Genomic DNA, 21,793 nt, shown 5'->3' on the forward strand with positions numbered 1-21,793 from the left:
CCCAAAGATGCTCTATTGGGTGGAGATCTGGTGACTGTGGGGGCCATTTTAGTACAGTGAACTCATTGTCATGTTCAAGAAACCAATTTGAAATGATTCAAGCTATGTGACATGGTGCATTAAAGGATGGGTACATGGTGGTCATAAAGGGATGGACATGGTCAGAAACAATGCTCAGGTAGGCCATGAAATTTAAACGATGCCCAGTTGGCACTAAGGAGCCTAAAGTGTGCCAAGAAAACATCCCCCACACCATTATACCACCACCACCAGCCTGGTAACAAGGCATGATGGATCCATTTTCTCATTCTGTTTACGCCAAATTCTGACTCTACCATCTGAATGTCTCAACAGAATTCGAGACTCGAGTCTTCAACTGTCCAATTTTGGTGAGCTTGTGCAAATTGTAGCCTCTTTTTCCTATTTGTAAGGGAGATGAGTGGTACCCGGTGGGGTCTTCTGCTGTTTTAGCCCATCCACCTCAAGGTTGTGCGTGTTGTGGCTTCACAAATGCTTTGCTGCATACCGCGGTTGTAACAAGTGTTGACAATTCAGTCTGAATCAGTCGGCCCATTCTCCTCTGACCTCTAGCATGCATACTGGATGTTTTTCCCTTTTCACACCATTCTTTGTAAACCCTAGGATGGGTTGTGCGTGAAAATCCCAGTAACTGAGCAGATTGTGAAATACTCAGACCGGCCCGTCTGGCACCAACAATCATGCCACTCTCAAAATTGCTTAAATCCCCTTTCTTACCCATTCTGACATTCATTTTGGAGTTCAGGCGATTGTCTTGACCAGGACCACACCCCTAAATGCATTGAAGCAACTGCAATGTGATTGATTGATTAGATAATTGCATTAATGAGGAAATTGAACAGGTTTTCCTAATAATACTACTAGGAGAAACAATGTGAAGTTGACCGTTTAGTAACTGGTTTGATTTACTTACACATAGATAAAGAACATCTGGCTGTATACACAAATCATAACATATCAGAAATCACTGGTCACAGATCAGGCATTAGAATTAACATGGTTACTTACATGTTGACGGATTACTGTCGAGTCCATTTTTGCAAAGCCTGCGCCAAAATTGCAACTGATTGAACCAAAGAATCCACAGTGAAATGTACCAAATACACATAAATAGTGCTCAGCTGAGGCATTCATAGCAATAGAGTCTTTTGGATGGTAATGTTATTTTTAGTCTAGTGATCCTGTATCGCTCTTCTTTCCTCGTCATCGCACTAACACACCAGTGGACAGGGTCAATGTTGCAATGATAAATAAGGTTTTGATTTTCTTTTGCAGAGGCAGATAGGCACATTCCACAATGTTAAAGCTGCACTATGCAACTTTCAGTCCACTAGAGGGCGCCTATTCAAAACAAATGCGTAGTTTGATGACACAAAGTTTGAGCGCAGCATCTTGGGACATGTGGTCTTCTCCTCACAGCCGGTGGAAAATAGGACTCTGGCAGAAATCGCGTTAATGTATGCGGTTATTAACGTTACTGTAGTATGAAGCAGAGCAGGACCGAGTGTTGTGGTGCTGAGCATGGCCGCTGGAGCGATTGTTGCACAAATACTCGCCTTGTGAACACCAGGACTTTTATTATGACGGGACAGGACACATTCGCCGGGCGCCTCCACTGTTCCGTTCCTTCCGGTTATGATTATGAGGTAATGCAGCTCTGTTTATCATATTAGATACATTTAAGTCTGTTGAAAAGTATGTTATGACGTTACTCTGTGCAATTACTAGTTCACACTGCTAAGAGTAACTGAGGGTAGCACAGATATGACGCAATTGACAGGCGACTTCCTCAAACGCTATGCTGAAACGTCCCTGTCCTTAGTTAAAATAGCAATTTTCTCACAATTTACAAATAGTTGGAAACATTTGGGATATTGTAAGTACTCAACTGAACAAAATATATAACACCGGCCTAGTGGTTTTTGGATATTTTACTGCAAAAATACTACATAGTGCACCTTTAACTGGGCTTGGTTACAATAAAAGCTGTTTTTGGACTAACAAGGACGTTTTCAGTTCTGAAACTAACAGGATATTTTTATAGTATATGACCTCTTATATGGCAATATTCTCCAAGAAAATTGTATTCCTTATCATTACCCCTTTAACAAGAATGCCTTAAAAGATAGAGTAAAGGCACTTATAATGTCTGCCACTTTTAACACTCAACCTTTTTAAAGTTACATGGATTCTGATAAGCTGTCAATGTTTTTATTGATCATCAGCTGGAAAAAGTCATTTTGAAAGTGATTCCAAAGATACCACTGATCTGCGTCATTGTCGTTATAGTTGTGTGAATTCCTCTATTTTTCCATAAATTTAGAATGATTTTTAAAATGGTATTGTTATATTCTGGTATGAACAGGCCTTTAATGAGATGAAAGAAAACCTTACAATATTACAACCTCCTCTTATAATCTTTCCTTACTAAAACATGTGTGTATATTTATTCCTATTTTGTAATGTGTGCACAAATTAGCATAAACATTTAATGCTATCCACAGGAAGTGGGTCAAAACATTATCACAGCCTCAGGAAATGATAAAAACAGATGCTGCATTAATTGCATTAATGTTTTTTAGAGTGTAGAGTCCACATTAATCACAGATTTTAGCATGCTGATTTTTACAGGTCTAGTTAAAATACGTTTTCCATTCCATCTTAAATCATCTGTTCTCAGGTTGATTTTTGCACCTAAACTTTTTTTTATAAATATAGTCTACAAAGCAGGTAACGTCTGTGTCCTCCAGAGCTCTACTTAAGGGCTTTGTGAGCTCCTGGGCTTTTGAACTCTCAACCTGTACCATTTTTTTTCCTCCGGATTTGATAAAAGAGATAGAATAATACATAGTTAAGTGTCAGCAACTTTAGCGGATTTCAGCTCAGTGCTGACTCAGCCATGACTTCTGTGAACTTTTGAACAAGGGATATTTTAGAGATCAGGACCAAGGCAGTCCACTGTGTATTTTAAGATTGTTTAATTTGTTCATATTATTTGTGATTTTTGGATTTATACTGGCATTAAAGGAAATAGTTCACCAAAAAATGAAAAAAAAAAAAACCCACTATATTTAACATTTTAGTCGTTTCTTATCTTTTTGTGGGAAAATACATGTTTTGATGATAATGTTCCAAATAAGAATATATAGGTTTGGATTGAGAGTGAATATTACTTGTTTTTTTATTTTTTTATTTTTTTATTTATTTTTTCCTTTAAAGGGATAGTCAATAATGAAAATGACCACATGATTTACTCAACCTCATTCCATCTTAGGTGTATATGACATTCTTCTTTTTAGACAAATACAATCGGAGTTATATTACAAAAATGTCCTGGCTAATGTAAGCATTATAATGGCTCCAAAATTTGAAGCCCAAAAAGTGCATCCATCCAATATATCAGTTATTCACACGGCTCTGGGGGGTTATAAACAAAAAGGCCTTCTGAAGCGAATCAATGGGTTTTTGTTATAAATGTTATAACAAATAAATTAAAATATACAGCTTTCAGGCCATCCTTAAAAATATTCTTGTTTGCCGTAACCCGACCGACCCTGTCAATTTAGGGCCGACTCAATTTTTTATTTTTTTTCCCTTTTAGTCCGACCGACTTGCCGGTTGTAAATTGGCTTTAAGACCGACCAATTTCTTTTTTTACTTTTCAAACAACTAATACAACAGTAATACAATAATATGAATTATATTTTAGTAAGTATTATAAATGTATAAATTGCCTGGGCCATACAAACGAAGGCTACGTTCTTTCGTTTATAGAAAAACCCGTGACGTCATCTATGTTTACACTATGGTTAACGGATGTCACACTATGGCCTGTGCGTTCGTTTCGGCTCATTCTCTCATTCACTGTAACGTTAGACTATTAAAGTCCTGTCGGAGATTTCGCCGCATTGTGTGACAGGAGTCAGGACCATGGACACGTTACACACACCAGGCAAGTGCACTGCAGAGGGGAGGGCTTTAAACCCCTGTCCTTTTTGAAAATGAATCAAAAGTGCCCCTCTCAACATTTATCATTACTATATTGTGGCGAATAAAACATATTTTGAATTATAATTAATATAACAACGTGTACAAAACAGTAACAAATGGTGGAAAAGCCGTTTATCTTGTCTCTTTCAGTCTGAAATGTCGTTGTCCTAACGCGTTGCTATGGGTAGCGTGTTCTGCTCGACCCCAGCGTGTGGTGGGAGCGGCGGCACTGGTTGTAACTTGAAAAATAATGCTTTATTATGGTTCTGTCGATAGCCTACACGTGCACTACAACAGCGATAATAAAAGAAAAAGTGGGCAACACGGTCTATCTTGGTAAACTGTGTTCAATGCATGCGAGTGCTGCCGTATGACCAGTCATTTTCGCCATCATCACTCAGTATATTCTCCAGAAGACGCGAATGAGAACCCTCTGCAGTAAGAGAAGATCTGTCTCTGTGCGCAGCGCGCGCACGTCTCACAGCGCGCAAATATTGAGTTCTTTCAAGTCTTGCGTTTGAACGGATAAACTCACACAAAAAGTATGTCAACATGTCGATCTTGATGAGTATCCATCAGACAGTCTGTATATGCCTTAAGAGATCTGTATACAGTTGAGAAAGACGATGCATATCTCTGTATTAGGTCTTAAAGGGGCAGTAGCCTTTACTGCTCTCTGTCAAACAAAAGATAAGGACTCACTCACTGCTCTTGATTGAATAGCTGGTTATAGCTACTTAATTAATTGAATTCATAAAAACAACTTTTTGCTTTTTAATATTCAAATGCACTAGTCTATATCACCAGATGCGTTGGTCTGGCAAGAAGTGCAAGCCACTTCAGAGACACAGATAGTTGCGTGTTCACAATCGAGCGTAAAACGACCCCTTTTTACACAATCGAGCGTAAAAATAAGAAACATATCACGGGAAAATACTAAAACGGGAAGACAGCGGGAAAAGAGCTAAAATACGTGAGAAACCTGGAAAAAATGGGAGGGTTGACAGCTTTGAGTCAATGACAGCTAGCTGGTGGTTGGACACTTTTCTTTAAGAATGCACCTGAAATTTATGCAATAAACATGTTTTTGACAAATATTTCAATTTGTTTGTGGTCTATATAGCCTGCAATAAGCCTACACGCCCGAAGGCACGGCTTGAAGACCCAGTCAGTGATGTCACGATATGCCAATTTGTTTAAATTCATACCTACGTAATCACCATCACCAAAAATGTACTTTTTTTTTGTATTAAAATTTGAAAAAAAAATATAGACCTACCTACCGACCCTTTTTTTAAAATTTTTTACTGTTACTGCAAACCAAAATATTTTTAAGGATGGCCTCACCAAACTGCCTTCTGTATTCAACGCTATGTCCGACGTCATCATTAATCCAATTACACTTTCTACATAAATTCAATATAGAAGGGGGTCTGGCGTAATCTACATAATTTACTTTATAAAGTTTAAATAGATTTTTTTTTTTTTTTTTTTTTTTTTTTTACAACCCATCGATTGACTTCAAAAGGCCTGTATTAACCCCTTGGAGCCGTGTGGGTTACTTTTATAATGGACGGATGCACTTTTTTGAGTTTTCAATATTGGGTTGCCATTATAATGCTTGGATTAGCCAGGACATTTTTATTACTCAGATTGTATTCGTGTGAAAGAAGTGTGTCATGGAAGGATGGCTTGAGGGTGATTTCTGGGTGAACTATCCCGTTTTAAGGATTTCAGTTGAGCAGTATAAATGTGTCAGTCATTCAATGAAAATACATCTCTATTTAATCTTTTTTTTATTTTTTATTTTTTTTGGCTCTGACTAAAGAGAAATCTGCTGCTCTGAAATTTTCCAAATTAGCCAGATCTTAGCAGCATCTATGTGCATCTCTCAAGCACTACTTCTTAAAAGTGAGATCACAGCTTCAGCTCTCAAGGTGAATCAGGGATCACAAGCTGTTCAAGCTACAGGGTTCCTTGTGCTTAAATCTCTGATCCTGCCATTCAGACTTGTGCAATGCGCAGACACAACAAAAACGCTTTTTACCAAGCCTCCAAATGCCATGTTAGCAAGAATACAAAGCCCTGCCCCACTTTTCTGTGCAATTTAGTCTTTCTGCTGATTGCATCACTAGAGGAGAAATTGATGCATTTTGTAGGAGAGAAAAAACACACAAAAAAAAGAGAAAAAAAAGAGCCAGATAAAGTTTACTACTTTTTTATGCAGTGATGACCAGTTTGTTCTTCTCGGTTTTGAAAGCGATTGAGGACAGTGCTTGAACAAGTTTTCTGCTGTTATCCTGCTGTTGGTGTATGAAAGTTTGTTTCCCTTTTCATTCTGGATGATATCAAATTCCCAACGAAGCCGTGAAAGTGTCAAATTTAGATTGCGCACAATTATAACTCTCCAAAAGAACATTCATTTTATATCAAACAAAACCAAGATCAGAGAGTTCAATTGCTTGTATTACATATTTTTATGAGACTACTAATATGACATTGTCACATTAGACCTTGTTTCCATGGCATCTGTTGTCAGGGAGACCTGGCAAGCTATTACTTTGATATGCTCCTTGTGTGTATAAATATCCCAAGTTTGCAGTGCAAACTTCTAAGAGCTGTAATGTGTGGGTCGGTGGCATCTTTGGATGTGTCTGTTGTGGGGGTTCAAGAGCGTTTCGTTTAAAAATGATCACTCATATCTGTGGCCATTCTGTATCTTGCTCCAAGTACATATTGTAAGAAAGAGAAAATGTCCTTGAAGGACAGAACATCCTCTCATCACAGACAAACCATCAATGACCATTTATGTAATACCATGGGCGTAGATTACGCGGGGGACGGGGGGGACGTGTCCCCCTCACTTTTAATAAAATGTATTTTCGTCCCCCGCACTTTTACTGGGTCTCACCGATCCTAGTCGACCCGCTCCGAGCGGGATTCGAACCGGTGTTACTCTGTGTGGGGGCGGACAAGTTAACAGGGACGCTAACGACAGCCTTCTCTAAACTCGGTTGATAGCGCGCTTCTTGAGGTCAGGGGCAAGTGTATTTACATAGAAACCAATGTGAATACATCAAGATTTAAATTCAGAGACAAAAAATTATCTATGCATGACCTGTAATTTTTTCCGAATCTTAATATGAGGAGGGCGCTCTCACAGAAAGTCCAAAAGTGGGTTCGTAATACCCTGTCAAGCTGGAGCTGCAGCTGAAGGAAAACAATCGTTATGAGTGATGAAACGTGACGACGACAATCAGACGAGTGCGACAATATATGCTTTATGTGTGTTTTTTAAGTCATCTCAATGTAGCCTATTTATTGACAATAAAGTATCATGAATAATGCAGCTTTTTTAATGTTTAGTATTCTGTTCACCACGGCTGCATTTATGTAATCGAAAATAGTTAAAACAGTAATATTTTGAACATTATTACAAATTAAAACCGCTTTTTTTCCCTATGTGAATATATAGTAATTTATTCCTGTGATCAAAGCTGAATTTATCATCATTACTCCAGTCTTCAGTGCCAGATGATCCGTCACTAATCATTCTCAGATGAGGATTTCATAATCAAGAAACATTTATGATTATTATCTGTGTTGAAAACAGTTCCCAAAATGTTGTGGAAACCATGATAGCCTACATGTTATTTTTCAGGATTCTTTAATGAATAGAAAGTTCAATGGACAGCATTTATTTGCATTTATTAAATAAATTATCTAATTTGTAATATTAAAAATATCACTTGTGATCAATTTAATGCATGTCTGATCAATAAAAGTATTAATTTCTCTCTTTTAATTTTACCACAAATGTTTAGAAAATTAAGCATCACCATGGGCAGCACAACTGATAATAATCCTAAATGTGTGTTGATCATCAGATCCTCATATGGGAATGATTAGTGAAGGATCACTGAAGACTGGAGTAATGATGATAAATTCAGCTTTGATCACAGGAATAAATTACATTTTACTATATATTCACATAGAGAACAGATGAGTTACATCAGAATATATATATATATTTTTACATTGCATAAAATCTATGAAGTCTTAATGCAGAAGTGTTTGTAGTATATAAACCAATCATAAAATTGGCACACAAAAAAAAGGAGAATAGGAGAATAATATTATAGATATTAATTATTGGTTATTGTTCAGCAGTGTATTTGATATCTTGCCCAATTAAAAGCAAGAGATGCGATAAATTATATTGGTCCAAAAAAAAAAAAAAAAATGGTATTACGACATTTCTGTCCCCCTCACTTCTGAAAAGATGGCTACGCCCCTGTGTAATACCACGCCAGTGTTACATCAATGATGTGCTCTATGTAAACAATATAAATGTCTTGATTTTTTTTTTTTTTTTAAATGGTGTATGTCCTTATTGACCTCCATCTTGAGGGATCTAATCACAATTGGAATTCATTGTTTTAATTGAATTCACAATGTAAGTATGTAAACGCATGTTAATGAATGGGGGGGGGGCACAAAATATCATTGCAAATAATTTGATAACCTTATTTTGAAAAAACACTGTGGCTTTAGTGTCATTTTCAGGGGCACTATTACATTTTGAACGTTGTTTACTAATGTAAACTGCATAGGAGACTGACACAGGCTAGACTGAAATTGTTGAATAAAGTTGTTACTTTTGTTTGTTTTTGCGCACAAAAAGTATTTTTGTTGCTTCATAACATTACTGTTGAACCACTGGAGTCACATAGACTATTTTAATGATGTTGTTACTACCTTTCTGGGACTTGAAAGTGTTAATTAAATCAGATTTCATCAAAAATATCTTTCTGATAAATATCTATCCGAAGGTCTTACGGGTTTGGAACGATATGAGGAATTAATGACAGAAATTTCATTTTTGGGTGAACTATCCCTATAAGGATGGTCGTATACCCCAGGAGGCACTTCAGAGCGAGATTTAAATTGTATTACTTCAGTAAACATGTTACTTTCAAGTCATAACTTCTCATTAAAAGTTCTGTAAAGGGCACTATACTGTTTTCACACCTTGGTGATATTTTATACTGGTTAAGCTTCTATGATATTTAAGTTCTACCATAAAAAAAGTTTAAATGACTTTTGTTAAACATCCCATCTAGATTCGATTTATAAATACCGTTAGGTCTTTTATAGATAAAGTTTCTCTACATTTGCCCCAGACCTGTTTTAAAAACTTTAAAACTTGGATGTAAAAGCAACATAATGGTGTCTGTTTGTGTGTATGTGTGATATGGTGTTAGAGAGGGAGTTGGAAGCATCATAAAGGGATTCATTAGAGATGAGCGCTTGGTTTATGTCACTCAGCTTCTGATAAAGTTGTATCTTTTTTGTGTCTCAGCTGGAGTTTTGTGGACTTCATGGCTTGCCGTAGGCTGTAAACCAGAGCAAAAGATGACTTTCATGTAAAACATAGCCATTTCTCCTCTGAGAGCCACACTGAAGCCAATAGCTCAACAGGGACGGGGAGAAGTGCGGAGAGAGAACTTTTTATTTCATCTTTGTGCTTCATTTATGTCGACGCCTGAGTCCATTTCACATTCATCAAGTACTCATCCTTAATGTATGTACACGTCCTTGTATGTACTGCAAGAGGGGGCAGAAAAACAGATATTTAGAAACCTGACTAGAAAATAACATTTCATTAATACAACCTGTTCTCACTCCCAAGGTGTCAAAATCCGTCATAAGGCGTCATTTTTCAACGCGCTGGGGGCAACATTTTTTGAAAATGAGAAACTTTTGGGATCATACACAGATGTGATGGGCATGGGAATGTTATCGTCATGACGAACTTTTATTGGTTTATGATTTTGCCATTATGACATGTTGGAGCATCATTTTATTTACTTTTATTTTATTTACGCTGTTTAGACATGTTTTAACATGCCCCATCCGATCCCTTAACCTACCCATTTGTGAGAACATGATATAAAACACAGTATATGACAGGCAGATACCACTGCATCCACAATTTATTCAAAAAGTAAATAATCTAAGTTTTCTGACCCCAACGATTGATTTGTATGAAGAAAATCCCCAAAAGCAATCAGCGTCTTCATCCGCTGAAGATCATGCACACATCCGATTTCAAATATTGGCGCCTGTTACGTCAGATTTCATAGTGAAATTGCATTGGCTCTCATGTGTCTCGTGACCAATTGCATCATTACATCAGCTGTAATTGTAAAATGTCATTGGCTCTCGTGTGTCTTGTGACCGATTGCGTCGTGCCAAAGAGTCGTGTGTATCATTTGAATGAGATATGAATGAGTGTATTTACGGAGCAGCGGGATCATCATTTCAGCGATCTTAAAACATTAAGATCAACTCTGTTCTTTACATGAAGATATCGTATGACTTCTGAAGACAACGTGAGGTAATAGTTTTATACTTTATACGGTCAGTTTTTGCAATAATTACCTGTGACTGTAATTTCATTTCCCTGTTATGTGTTTTTATTGTTTAGATGTGGGTAGGTTCAGGGTACGAGTTGGGTTAGTTGCTCCAAAATATAAAAGTAGCCTTTAAATATTAATAAAATCATTTAAAATAAAATCATTTTCAAGAATTAAATGTGTCTTGATCTGACACATTGTCTAAACAACTGAAATGAATGGAGCAGAGTCCTGCACGGGTCTGATTTTGTAAATCCGCACCACCCGTACCCGCGGTGCGTTAAACCGCATCTGTCCCGTTTTCCGACACGGAGCACTAATTAAAATCCGCACCTGACCCTTAAAATAGAACCGACACCCGACCGGCACCCGAAATAAAATCAGTTTAGCATATAACATTATATAGGCCTACACATTTATTGCCAGGTCATAGAAAAGTAAATACAGAACCGTGCCACGTCTTTAAAATTCATGTACTCCGCCAGTGTGTGCCAATGTACTGATTTCACCCTGTGCAACAAGATGCACACATCGTGCAGCTCTTCTGTCAGAAGTGGATTCAAAACTGAGCACGGGCGTAGGCCTATATAATATGCGCGTCCGGTGCTGAGCTTTGAGTCCGGTCTGCGACCCCCTTGAAGCCTTGTGTGATTTTTTTGAAAGTGAGAGAATCTCCGGAGAGGGCGCGTGGTGGCGCGAGCACAAATAACCTGGTATTATCTTACAATCGTTTGATTAACTTGAAATACAGGCAAGACATATTTTTGTAGATGTGTTCCTAAAAATATGCATACATTTTTACGTTCACGTGACTGTTTTAAACCCATGTTAGACCCCTGTTTCCCCCTTGTCCGACCTGACCCGTATCCGACACAGTTGGATGTTTTTCATCCGTTTTTGCAAAATTTGCGGGTCGACCAGTCGGGTACACATGGGTACCCGAACCCGTGCAGGACTCTGGAATGGAGTACCTGGCACGTCAATATATATTTTAGCGTCTTCATTGTGATGGGGACAGTGTTGGGGGTAACGAGTTACAAAGTTACGGATTACAGTAATGATCAGTGATGCCAGTAACGCGTTACTCTAATCTAATCTAACGCGTTACTATTTCCAAACCAGTAATCAGATTAAAGTTACTTATCCAAGTCACTCTGAGTTACTATTTTAGTCATTTTCCTTAGTAAAAACCGACAGCTTATCAAAATTCTCAGCCCGAGTCCGGCTGGAGCCCGTTTTTTTTTTTTTTACATTGTTGCAGCCATTAAAATAGTTCAGTTTTGTTTTTAATGTCAAAGTAGTTATATTTCGTTTCGTTTCTTTATTAACCTAATTTAGAAAAATGTTCAGAGCAATTTTTTGTTTGTTAAATTAAAGTTTATATAGGCAAGACAATTCAAGAGCTGGTTTGAGAGACTATTAAACATGCGGTTAACTCATTGGGTCGTCACATAAAAAAATTAAAACTTTAATTTAACAAACAAAAAAATTGCTCTAAACATTTTTCTAAATGAACTTAATAAAGAAACTAAACAAAATATAACTATTTTGACATCAAAAACAAAGTAGGCTAGTTATTATACCACCACAAAGGCATTTTTGACGAGCTGAGGCAGGCTGATAGGCTATCCTACTGCTCGCAACGGTGCTCAAAAAAACTAAACGGGCTACACAATCTAAACAAAAAAAAAGAACATGCAGGTTTTCTTATAGCCTTATGGCGTAAGCTATCATGGTCTCATGTTGTTTCCAACAGCACAGCACATCTCATTGTTCCTTTTAATTATTAAAATTAAGATAAAACGAAGGAGAAGCCTAAAAAAGGGGCGTAAAAAAGTCGGGGCGTCAGGCTCGGGCATAAATGCAGGGCTCTAGTCAGGATACATTATGCACTTCCAATAAAGTGTGTTGCCAAAAACGGTTGTCATTTCTATGTTGAGGCGGCAGGGGTGTTGTCGGCAACTGCTAAATGTAACTAATAAAGTAACTTGTAATCTAACTTAGTTACTTTTAAAATCAAGTAATCTCTAAAGTAACTAAGTTACTTTTTAAAAGGAGTAATCAGTAATCAGATTACTTTTTCAAAGTAACTGTGACAACATTGGTAATGATATAACTTTTTTGAGTAATGAAGTTAAGTACAGCATTACACTAAAATATCTAAATAAATAACTGCACTACTTAACCAGACTATAGGAATGCGCTTTCGTGAGTTGCCCGAGATGTGTTTGCCTGTGTGTGAAGTTTTGATCTGTTTAAGTGCTCTGTGCATGCACTGTGTGTGTGCTTGCCTGGGCACCGTTGCCATAAAGATTGATTTGAGTGACGTAGCTCCTGGTGCGAGGAGAGAGGGAGACTGGGACAGGGGGGTTCGGCCAGTGGTGATATTCACATTACTTTCACTTTAGATAAACATTTTCACTTTCTTTTTCCTTCTTTCTACTGTCCAGTGATAATTTGGAAAGAAAACTGAATGGAAGCCTACATGTTAATATAGCAATGAATGCAACCTTAATTGCGTTGAGAGGGGCAATTTAATGCCACACAGGATGTTTTTTGTTTTGTTTTATTTTTTCCGTTGCGCTACTTTTCTTTAATTTTTAATCTAATCATTATCAGACCGTTTGACTGTTGCGCTTGCATCTCTTCCTTATGTTTGCATAGTATCGTGCATGACGCGGCTTTATAAACACGGCACTCAAGTAAAAAAAAAAGAAATAAAATAAATCTCATCTCTAGACCTGCATATCGCATTTTTAACCACAAAACCTTGCCTGTGTGAATGGCCCTAAACTGATAAAGAGATGAACAGCACATTTTTATTTCAGTGCTTTTATTTAAACAGTCAGCTTGCCTCGTACATTCAGTTTACTGCATTAACAACAAGTCAAATAGGGCAAGGTTTCAACTGAACTATGCTTTGCATTTTAAACACTTAGCTACATTATTTTCTAGCTCTGTTCATGTAATAAATGCACGTTCTTAAATGAGCGAGTTTTCAACTTTATCTGCAAGATTTGGCCTTGAATCACATTCATTCTCTCTCTTAAACATAAAGTGACCTTTATTTTTATATTTTTCATTGACCACTTAATTTTATTTTTATGTGTGCCATGAATCTAATAAAAGGCTGGTTTTGTTCACAGGAGAAGAGTTTTGTTTTCATTATAGCCTCCTTTATCCTGTTGTTTGTGGATTTTACATGAGGCATATTTCTTTGTGCAGACAGGGATATTGTTCTTTCATATGGTTTTACATTAGCCTGACAAGCCAGACCCACATCAAGATGTTTGGTCTGGAAACTCACCATTGTCAGGGCTCAATCCAAGGGGCGGGATAAACGGTTGTCTTTCAAACTCCCTCGGCACGCGATAGGATAGCGCTACACCAACCGGAGCAACGACGGTGAAGGGGAGCTCGCTGACTGATTAAACATTCGCCGTATCCGGTCGGCTAAACTCCGAACACATCTTCCCTTTTTAAGAATGGCTTCAGTGCCGCTCTTTGTTCTTTTCTCAGAGGAAAGCTTAACTCCAAGTCTTCCGGAGGCGCGGGCAGAGCTGATTCGAAAGACCTCCGCCATTCACCAGTTTCTGTGTTACTAGAAGCACGCAAACGCAACACAGCCGTCATCATTATGGCCCCGCCCGCCGACTCTATAGCCTACACGATGTGATTGGGCCGTCCAGATTCTGAGGAATACAGCTCAGATAGGTATTGAGAGTTGCTAGACCACACTTGCGGGCAAATTAAACTTGCTACCGCTAGGGTGCGTCTAGATTTCTAGGCTAGTTTTACATGCCATTTTGTAAACATTTATAAAATAAACACTATGCTGACAGGCTAAGTGATGATAGGGCTATGATGTCTGTCCATGTATCTGCACTCTAAATTAAGACATGCGAAAGTAAACTAATAAGTAGTGATGTTACTTTTCAAATGCAGTAAGTTAAGTAATCTCTTTACAATTTACAGAAGTAACTAGTAACTAATTACTTTTTTTGAGTAACTACCCCAACTGGATGCAGAAGGCACTCGACCATGCTTCGGATTTTGAAGCCTTGAGAGTGAGAATGGGTTGATTAATACTATAGATTTGCATTGCTATCAGAGGAAACAAAAGCTGAGACATGATGACAGTAGAAGCAATATGATTTAGAGCTAAGCTTCAGAGGCACTAACAGCAAAAACAAAACTTAAACACCCCAGGTGTCTGTTGAAAAAAACTGTAATCATACAAGACCAGAAGTTTTAAAAAACATTGTCGCAATTTGCTCACCCATATGACTTTTTTATTTATTCAGTGTAACACAAGAGTAAAAATGTTCAGGGCTATCTTTTCTATACAATGAAAGCTCTAAAAGGACAAATGTGCTATTAAGGCCCTATTAAAACATCTCATATGGTATATTCCATTCACTCTGTAGCTGTTTTAATAGATTTGTGTTAGGAATAGATTCTTTTATTCAGCAAGGATGCATTAAACTGAAAACGTTTTTGTTGTTACAAAAGTATCTACTTCAAATAAATGCTGGTTTTGAACTTTCTGTTAATCAAATAATGTTGAAAAATATCAGTTTTCACAAAAATATGAAGCCTCACAACTGTTTTCAGCATAATAAAATAAAACCATACCAATAGCATATATATATATATATAAATAAATGAAGCCTTAGTAAGCAAATTATTATTTAAAAAACATAAACACCCCTTTACCCATTGAACATTCTCTCAACTGCTAAGTAATGTTTCACCTACATGTCAACTAACTCTCATGAGAGTATTATATAAATATATATATATATATATATATATATATATATATATATATATATATATATATATATATATATTATATATATATTATATCTGTGAGTATTAGTAGACTGTCTGCTTAATATCAGCTATGGCTTTATTGTGACGGTCCTGCAACAGACATTCCACTGACTATAAGTGTAACGTAGGTGTCACGTTACAGACAAAGGAAATGGTGCGAGGACTCAAGTGCAGAAAAGGATATATATTTATAACAAATAAAACATAAATACAAAACAAACACCCACGAGGGGGCAAAACACATAATAGAACATAAACTAAAACTCAAAACATACCAACAGAAGTCACTGGGGGAACGGGAGACGCAGACATTACACAAGGATCCAACACAGACTGACAAACACAAGGAGATTATAAAGGGAACAAACAAGGCAGATAATGAGGGAGAACAGGTGGGGCAAATTAACCAATAATCAGATAACAAGGGGGAGGGAACTGACAGGGACACGAGCACATGCTCAACATAACAAAACCCACAAGTGCACACACGACAGGACAGGCATGTGACATTACCCCCTCCTTAAGGAGCGGCTACCAGACGCTCCACTAGGGACGGGAGGGACAGACCGACCAGGGAGGGACGGGAGGGACAGACCAGGGAGGCACGGGAGGGACAGACCAGGGAGGCACGGGAGGGACAGACCAGGGGGGCACGGGAGGGACAGACCAGGGGGGCACGGGAGGGACAGACAAAGAAGGTACAGACAAGGGAGGGGTAAACAAGGGAGGAACGAGGAAAACAAAAAGTTCAGGAGGCCATGGTGGCCCACAAAGTTCGAATGGCCAGGGCGGCCCACCGAGTTCGGGAGGCCCACCAAGTTCAAGCGGCCGGGGCGGCCCATAGAGTTCAGGCAGCCAGGGCAGTGCAGGTAGAGCAGGACGCCAGGGAGGCGCGGTGAGAGCAGGGTGCCAGAGAGGCGCGGTGAGTGCAGGGGGCGCCAGGGAGGCGCGGTGAGAGCAGGACGCTTTAGTGGCGCGGTGAGAGCAGGACGCCTCAGCGGCGCACGGAGAGCAGGACGCCTCAGCGGCGCACGGAGAGCAGGACGCCTCAGCGGCGCACGGAGAGCAGGACGCCTCAGCGGCGCACGGAGAGCAGGACGCCTCAGCGGCGCACGGAGAGCAGGACGCCTCAGCGGCGCACGGAGAGCAGGACGCCTCAGCGGCGCACGGAGAGCAGGACGCCTCAGCGGCGCACGGAGAGCAGGACGCCTCAGCGGCGCACGGAGAGCAGGACGCCTCAGCGGCGCACGGAGAGCAGGACGCCTCAGCGGCGCAGGGAGAGCAGGGCGCCTCAGCGGCGCACGGAGAGCAGGGCGCCTCAGCGGCGCACGGAGAGCAGGGCGCCTCAGCGGCGCAGGGAGAGCAGGGCGCCTCAGCGGCGCAGGGAGAGCAGGGCGCCTCAGCGGCGCAGGCAGGGCGTTGGGGAAACTTCTCCAGTCCAGCAGTATCCACCGGCACTGGGACCACCGGAATACGATCTGCTGGCATTGGGACCACCGGAACATGATCTGCCGGAACTGGGACCACCGGAACACGATCCACCGGCACAGGGACCACCGGAACACGATCCACCGGAACTGAGACCACCGGCACACGATCCACCGGAACTGGGACCACCGGAACTGCCTCCGGGGCTTCGGATAAAGCCCTGTGCTCCTTCCACGCATGCAGGACTGCCACCACAAAGCATCCCATCACAGCCCTCCAGGCCGTTTCCGGACTCGGGACCACCGGAACGGAGTCCACCGGCACAGGGACCACCGGAACACGATCCACCAGCACAGGGACCACCGGAACACGATCCACCGGCACAGGGACCACCGGAACACGATCCACCGGCACAGGGACCACCGGAACACGATCCACCGGCACAGGGACCACCGGAACACGATCCACCGGCACAGGGACCACCGGAACACGATCCACCGGCACAGGGACCACCGGAACACGATCCACCGGCACAGGGACCACCGGAGCACGATCCACCGGCACAGGGACCACCGGAGCACGATCCACCGGCACAGGGACCACCGGAGCACGATCCACCGGCACAGGGACCACCGGAACATGATCCACCGGCACAGGGACCACCGGCGCACGATCCACCGGAACTGGGACCACCGGAGTGGTGGATGACACCCTGTGCTTTTCCCAAGCATGCAGGACTGCCACCACAAACCCTCCCATTACGGCCCTCCAGGCCATGTCTGGACTCGGGATTCCCGGACTCGGGACCCCCGGAACTGGCACCGAGGGAGAACTTCTCTGCTGAGTCCTCATAGTATGGTTGGATCCTTCTGTCACGTTACAGACAAAGGAAATGGTGCGAGGACTCAAGTGCAGAAAAGGATATATATTTATAACAAATAAAACATAAATACAAAACAAACACCCACGAGGGGGCAAAACACATAATAGAACATAAACTAAAACTCAAAACATACCAACAGAAGTCACTGGGGGAACGGGAGACGCAGACATTACACAAGGATCCAACACAGACTGACAAACACAAGGAGATTATAAAGGGAACAAACAAGGCAGATAATGAGGGAGAACAGGTGGGGCAAATTAACCAATAATCAGATAACAAGGGGGAGGGAACTGACAGGGACACGAGCACATGCTCAACATAACAAAACCCACAAGTGCACACACGACAGGACAGGCATGTGACAGTAGGCCAGTAAGAGCTGTGCATGTAAGCTGACGCTACAGACTTTAGCGTCCTTTTTAGCGTGCTCGCCTCCCACACTGGAGACCCTGGTTCAAATCCAATTCCACAAAACCATGATGCCAACTTTTCCATTGTTAGGTAAGGTAAACTAACACATTGTCACATAATGACTAAAGACTAATAGTTGTGGTTTAAATTTTCTCCCAAATGCTTTTGAGATCAGCCCAATCACTCAAATCACTTCAGGGGGTGGGTTGAGATGCATTCCAGATGAAACAGGACATATGTAAATGCATCTGGTTGTTGGAGCCACATATGCACATTTTACTCCTCCCAAAATGGTAACAAAATTATAGGCTACCGGCAGCCACATATGACAGCGCTATTGCAACACGCATCGCCACAGATATGGCCTGCTGCAGATGAGAAGTTGAGTATCTGTTTAGCTAGCTGTCGCACAGACAGATGCGAATGAAACTGAAAGTTTGTTGTCGCATCCTGAATCTCAACACACAATCATCTCCATTAAAAGTAGTGAGACTAAGGTTCACACTTGTCATGTGTGAATTGTGTGAAATGTATGATTAAAACGAACCCTGGTGCGATTGCTCGTTTAGTGCGGTTCATTTGAACAAATGTGAACGCTGCCATCCGAACCCTGGTGGGCACCAAGCAAGCGGGCCGAGACCGCTAAAAAGATGGGTCTTGGTCCGCTTTCAATGAACTCTGGTGTGGTTCGATTGATACATGAATGCAACATGGACCAAAGGCATGTAAAAGAACCAAAAACAAGATGTAATGTCACAAGATGTGATGCATAGTCAGCTGATTTGACGACGCGGAAAGATCGGTGTATCCAAAATGAATAACATTAATGTTAGAGGGCAAACGTACAGCAACGAGGAAGTGCCTCATCAATATTTGGTCCGATGAGGATGTTTTGAAAATGCTACACTGTAAAAATTATTTAGAAAAAAAGGTTACCTGGTTGCCTTAAAATTTTGAGTTCATTGAAATTAAAATTTTGAGTTAATACAATGAAAGTGTTTTGAGATTCGACAGAAAGTGAATTCGAGATTCGAGATCTTTATTAAAATATTATTAAAAGATTTAATAAGCATATTGGGTAATTGTGTGTTTTATTTCTGATGACGCAGTGAAACATGCCAAATAGTGCTATTTTCATGATTTATCAAATTTTTATGTGGTTTAGATACACAAATTTCCTTCATTGTATCAACTCAAATTTTTAATTTCAAAAAAACTCAAAATTTTAAGGCAACCTATTTACTTACTTTTTTAAGTTAAACCAACAAAAACCAACACATTTTTTTTACAGTGTAGAAAAAATGCACAAAAAAGCATGTCTGTTTCTTCTCATCAAAGGACCTGTGTTGCCCATTTGATGGTGCAGACGACGGAACTGCCGTCCCTTTTGAATAAGAGATGCCCGTCTCTTTTCTGCATACAATGGAGGAATCCTGCCGCTGTTTTGAATGTTTTGAACATTTTATGAGCTCTTCATGAGTTCTCAGCGGGTAAAAAATAATGCCATATGTACACGCATAAAATGATCGTGTTTAATCCAGCTCCTACGTCATATAAACCCATCAATCAGGTTGTGACCGTCTCCCTATACCTTTGGTTCGGTAACTTTAGGGTCGCTGTTAAAAATGTCAGTGTGAACGCTAAGCGGACCAGGACTATATGTTTTGTTTTTGTTTTTTGGTCCGGACCAAACTAACCAAACGAACCGAACTACAAGTGTGAACGATCTTAATCTAAATGATCTTACCAGTGCTGATACCGCTTTCTCTCCTATTGCTGTCTTTGATCTTAAAATGAGCTGATGATAAATGAAATGAAGCTAATATCAGTAGCTTTTTATTAACTCTGTTCAATAAGCATATACACTGTAGAAAAAAAAAAAGTCTCCAATTGAAAACATTTCTAGTGACTGATCACATCTAAATTTTTCAGTTGGCCGAATTTAAATTCTGTGAATTGATGCAATTTAATTCACAGAAATTCAATTCGACCAACTGAAAATTTCTGATGTGATCAGTCACTTGAAAATTTTCAATTGGAGACCTTTTTTTATTTTTTATTACAGTGTAGCATGGAAATGTATTTATATTTGTTTTGCTGCGACACATTTATGTGGCCAAGTGTAAATGGATCTGTTTTAACAAATTGAATAGATGTTTGATAAGTAAAAATGCATCAGGTGATCATATGCAGACAAACATGAAATGTCAGATGACCTAACTAGGTCTGGGACGGGGCAAGTGTGTTAAATGCGTAAATTGTAATGCATTATTTTTGCCATAACTAATGAATCTAATTAACGCATTAAATCGACAGCCCTAATCTAAATGCAAGTAAAGAGTGAGCATAAATTTGTATGAAATCGTGTTGATTGACAGCAGAGTTTTTGCACGTTATTAGCCAAGTTTTCTATTCGCTCTTCAATTAAACACTTCTTCCCATGGCTTCATGTTAATGAGTTTTCCACTTTTCTTCGTCATAAAAGAAATATCTCCCATAATTTCTAGCTTGCAGGTAGAATTCAATCTTAAATGTAAGTTGGACTGCTCTTGTTGTGAGATATGAGACTGTTACTGAATGCTGGGTGTCTGCTACACCTCGGATCTCTGAGGAACCATATTGGTTTCTCAATTACTGACCCGAGGCACTCGTCGCCTGGTGTACGCTTGGAGAATGCGATTTGAGATAAACATAACACAGTTTATGCTGCTTTTGCATGTATAACGGCCTTAATCAAATTCCCCCTCTCAATTTTTTCATTCCCCGTTTTTTTTTTTTTTTTTTTGCGTATCTCATTTAGCACCACCTGCCTTAAACTCTGTTCATCAACACCTTCCTTCTTTCTGTCTTCTCATCCCCAAGAGTTTTTATCTTTTCTTTCTCAGCGTTCATCTGTTCCCCTCCTTCCTTTCCAGGTTTCCTCATTTTCTGTTTTCATCTCATATCTTTGGTCTATTGGTTGCTTTGAGTATCTTTTAACAAACACAAGCTAATAGGTTTTCAGTTTCATGCAGTCTTGTGAAATAGATGTACCATCACTAATAATGAATAGACCTGTCTGTTTAAAGGACTTTCTTCTTTCGAATTGATTCAGACCAGGGAAGGAAAGTGTTGTGTTTTTTCTCTTATTGATGAAAAAGAATTGCATAGGGCTTATGTTCAGTTAAATAAAGAGGCATTTTAAATGCCGAAATGTTGTATAATGTTGCCCCCAAGAAATCCATTCAGCTAAACCTGTTTCTATCCCTTGCTTTAGTTTTGAGTGGCATTTTCCTAAATGCAAATGTTTGGGACTTGAAATGTCAAATTCAGCTCTTTGTATTATTTTCAACTGTCCTTTTGGCTGGCTGCCGCCCGTCAAAGCAGAAAATACTGTGGAGATGTCAGCTCTGTGTAAGTCGCCTTAATGATGTTTAGCTTGCTAGCAGATGTTGCGTTGAAAGGCCCGTCAGTTTTGCACCATCAGCTACTGTCTCTCAATATAGCTTGAGCTGAGTGGAAATTCTGAACACTCGCACATGGCACACATCTTCCTGTCTCTGCTGCTATTCGAACTGGCCTGGCATGACTGCATATCTTTACATCGTTTCATATGGTACGCTCTTTTTTTGTTTGTTTGTTTGTTGTGTGTGTGTGTGTGTGTGTGTGTGTGTGCATATATATATATATATATATATATATATATATATATACCCAGCTGGCATTCGACTGACATTAAACGTTTAAATGTAGTTGAAATAATGTCAGTTTATGAAAAAACATTGTTTCAACTTCAAAACAACGT

General features: G+C 39.9%; 1 protein-coding gene across 1 annotated transcript in view; it reads left to right on the plus strand.

The window, feature by feature from the left end:
- Positions 1 to 21,793, plus strand: part of cdh13 (cadherin 13, H-cadherin (heart)) — a 486,341-nt gene that overhangs the window by 291,306 nt on the left and 173,242 nt on the right. The window lies entirely within an intron of this gene.

The sequence above is a fragment of the Pseudorasbora parva genome, chromosome 16, assembly GCF_024679245.1.
Source record: "Pseudorasbora parva isolate DD20220531a chromosome 16, ASM2467924v1, whole genome shotgun sequence".
Lineage (NCBI taxonomy): Eukaryota > Metazoa > Chordata > Actinopteri > Cypriniformes > Gobionidae > Pseudorasbora > Pseudorasbora parva.